The 3,929-nt window shown below is 40.4% G+C and overlaps 1 non-coding gene across 1 annotated transcript; it reads right to left on the bottom strand.

Annotated features, from left to right (window-relative positions):
- Positions 1–137: 137 nt before the first annotated feature.
- Positions 138–244, bottom strand: LOC122150252. The gene has a single exon (XR_006163563.1). It is a non-coding gene; the product is annotated as a U6 spliceosomal RNA (small nuclear RNA).
- Between the last annotated feature and the right edge of the window lie 3,685 nt (positions 245–3,929).

The raw sequence follows: 3,929 nt of genomic DNA, 5'->3' as shown, positions 1-3,929 counted from the left end.
TTTGGATTTCTATCTGTAGATGTAGAATCTTTTCTAATTTTTCGTTTTGTTCTTGTATTTTCTTCCCAAATTCTTGTAAGGTTTTTTCTGTGTCTTCTTTGGTCTGTCTCTCAATCCTTTGAAGATACCTAAAGATAAAAAATATGGAACGCTTCACGAATTTGCGTGTCTTCCTTGCGCAGGGGCCATGCTAATCTTCTCTCTATCGTTCCAATTTTAGTATATGTGCTGCCGAAGCGAGCACTAGATTTACAAATAGTTTTTAATTTAAAATTTTGCTAACAAAGCAAACATATGATACTCAATGTTTATATGACTGAATTGAAAAAAAAGTATTGTGGTAAAATATATATAACAGAGTATTTGCCACTGCAAGCATTTTAGAGTGTATAATTCATTAACATTGATTGTATTCACCCTGTTGTGCACCCATCACCGCTGTTGTTGTTGTTGTTAGGTGCCGTCTAGTCATTTCCTACTCATAACCCCATGCACAGCAGAACGAAACACCACCCGATCCCATGCCAGCTCCATGATCTTTGCTATATTTGAGCCCATTGTTGCAGCCACCATGTCAATCCCTTTCGTCGAAGGACTTCCCTTCTTTCGTCAACCCTCCACCTCTCCAAGCATGACATTTTTCTCCAGGGAATGGTCCCCTCTGACAACATGACCAAAGTAGGTGAGATGAAGTCTGGCCATCCTCACTTCCAAGGCACATCTCGGCTGCACTTCCTCCAGGACAGATCTGTTAGTTCCTTTGGCAATCCATGGTACCTTCAACATTCTTCACCAGCACCACAACTCAAAAGCATCAACTCTTCTTCGGTCTTCCTTATTCATTGTCCAATTCTCACATGCATACGAGGTGATTGGAAATATCATGGCCTGTGTCAGGTGCACCTTAGTCCTCAAGGAGACATCTTTGCTCCTCAGCATTTGAAAGAGTTCCTTTGCAGCCGACCTGCTCAGTGCTACATGTCATCTAATGTCCTGACTGCTGCTTCCCTTGGCATTGATTGTAGAACCAAGCAACGTTAATTCTTTGACAACCTAAATAATTTCTCCATTTATCGTGATACTGCTTATTGTGTCAACCTTTGAGGATTTTTGTCTTGTTTATATTGAGATGTAATCCATACTGCAGACTGTGTTCTTCAATCTTTATCACTAAGTGCCTCAAGTCATCCTCACTTTCTGCAAGCAAAGTTCTATCATCAGCTATCTCAGGTTGTAAATGATTCTTCCTCCAATCCTGATGCCATGTTTTCCTTCATATAGTCCAGCTTCTCGGATTATTTGCTCAGCATATAGATCGAATAAGTATGGGAAAAGGATACAACCCTGACACACTCCCTTCCTGATTTTAAACCATGTAGTGTCCCCGTTTTTCTGTTTTAATGACGGCCTCCTGGTCAAGGTACTGGTTCCTTATGAGTACAATCAAGTGCTCAGGAATTCTCATTCTTCTCAGTGTTATCCATAATTTGTCATGATCCACACAATCAAATGCCTTTGCATAGTCAATAAAACACAAGTAAACATCTTTCTGGTATTCTTTGCCTTGAGCCAAGGTCCATCTGAGAGCAGCTATGATATCCCTTGTTCCACATCCTCTTCTGAATCCAGCTTGCATCTCTGGAAGTTCTCTGTCAATATACTGCTGCAACCGTTTTTGAATTATTTTCAGTAAGATATTACTTGAGTGTGATATTAATGATATTGTTCAATAATTTCCACATTCTATGGGATCACCTTTCTTTAAATGGGTACAAATATGGATCTCTTGCAGTCAGTTGGCCAGGTAGCTGTCTTCCAAATCTCTTGGCATAACTGAGTGAGTGCCTCCAATGGGGCATCTGTTTGTTGAAATATCTCAATTGGTATGCCATCAATTCTTGTTCTTCACCAATTCCTTCATTGCAGCTTTGACTTCCTCCTTCAGTACCATTGGTTCTAGATCATATGCCACCTCCAGAAATGGATGAAGATCAACCAGTTCTTTTTGGTACAGTTATTCTGTGTATTTCTTCCATCTTCTTTTGATGTTCTCTGCATCATTCAATATTTTGCCCTTAGAATCTCTCATTATTACAACTTGAGGCTTAAATTTTTTCCTCAATTCTTTCAGCTTGAGAAATGTGGAGTGTGTTCTTCCCTTTTAATTTTCTAACTCCAGGTCTTTGCACATTTCATTACAGTAATTGGCTTTGTCTTCTTGAGCTGCTCTTTGAAATCTTCAGCTCAATTCTTTTATCTTGTCATTTCTTCCATTTGCTTTAGCTACTCTCCGCTCAAGGGCAAGTTTCAGAGTCTCTTCTATCATCAATTTTGGTCTTCTCTTCTTTTGTCTTTTTAGTGACCTCTTGTTTTCTTCATGGATGATACTCTTGATGTCATCCCACAATTCTGGTTTTTGGTCACTGGTGTTCAATGCATCAAATCTGTTCTTTAGATGATCTCCAAATTCAGGAGGGATATATTCTAGATCATATTTTGGCTCTCGTGGACTTGTTTTAACTGTCTTTCACTTCAAGTTGAACTTGCATATGAGCAGTTGATGGTCTGTTCCACAATCAGCTCCTGGCCTGGTTTTGGCTGAAGATATTGAGCTTTTCCATTGCCTCTTGCCACATGTGTAGTCAATCCAATTCCTGTGTGTTCCATCTGGTGAAGTCCACATGTACAGCCACCGTTTGTGTTGTTGAAAAAAGATGTTTGCAATGAACAAGTTGTTGGTCTTGCAAAATTCTACCATGCGAGTTCCAGCATTATTTCTGCCATCAAGGCCAAATTTTCCAACTACTGGTGATTCTTCTTTGTGTCCAACTTTTGCATTCCAGTCACCAGTGATAACTAACACATTCTGATTTCATGTTCGATCAATTTCAGACTGCAGAGGTTGATAAAAATCTTCAATTTCCTCATCTTCGGCCTTTCTCTAGGGACTAGTCCCTTATGACCACATGACCAAAGTAGGTGAGACAAAGTCTGGCCATTCTTGCTTCTAGGAGCATTCTGGCTGCACTTCTTCCAGGACAGATTTATTCATTCTTCTGGAAGTTCATGGTATTTTCAGTATTCTTCGTTAATACCACAAATCAAAGACTTCAACTCATCTTTGGTTTCCATATTCACTGTCTAGCTTTAACATGCATACGAGCCTATTAAAAATGTATTGAAAATACCATGGATTGGCTTATGTGCACTTTAGTGTTTAAAGTGATGTCTTTGCTCCTTGACACTTTAAAGAGGTCTTTTGCAGCAGATTTATTCAGTGTAATACAATGTTTGATTTCTTGACAGCTGCTTCCATGGGTGTTGATTGTGGATCTAAGTAAAATGAAATTCCTGACAACATGTATCTTTTTTTCCATTTATTATGATATTGCTTGTTTTGGTTCTCTAGTGCCACTCTAACAGACATAATACAAATGGGTTGCATTAAATGAACAGGGATTTATTCTCTTACAATTTAAGAGGCTCGAAGCTGTGGTTCAAAGTACCAGCTCTAGTGGCTGGATAGAAGACCCTTGTCCTTGGGCTTCAGCTCTGCCTGTTATTCCCTGCCCACTGGAGCTGGAGGTATATCTTCCCTCAGGCGCTGCTGGCTGCTGAGGCTAACAAGGATGACAGGTAAAATGGCAAATCCCAAGATTATCACAAAACATGGCAGGCCACTGGTTCAAATCCAGGAATAATCCTAAAATCAGCAGATAACATGGAAGGATGCTGAACGAAGACTCGGCTACACGCAGGGTCTGTTGTTGTTGTTATGTGCCGCCGAGTCCACCCGGACTCATAGCGACCCCTCCTTGGGTTTCCAAGGCGGTATCACTAAGGTAGTAGATTACCCAACCATCCTTCTGAGGAGTGGCTGGTGGGTTTGAACCACCAGCTTTCTGGTTAGCAGTCAAGTGCCTTAGGCA

The sequence above is a fragment of the Orycteropus afer genome, unplaced genomic scaffold, assembly GCF_000298275.1.
Source record: "Orycteropus afer afer isolate SDZICR_OR568_19922 unplaced genomic scaffold, OryAfe1.0 scaffold00110, whole genome shotgun sequence".
Classification (NCBI taxonomy): domain Eukaryota; kingdom Metazoa; phylum Chordata; class Mammalia; order Tubulidentata; family Orycteropodidae; genus Orycteropus; species Orycteropus afer.
The sequence above is the reverse complement of the archived record's forward strand: the minus strand, read 5'-3'. Positions and strand labels throughout refer to the sequence as shown.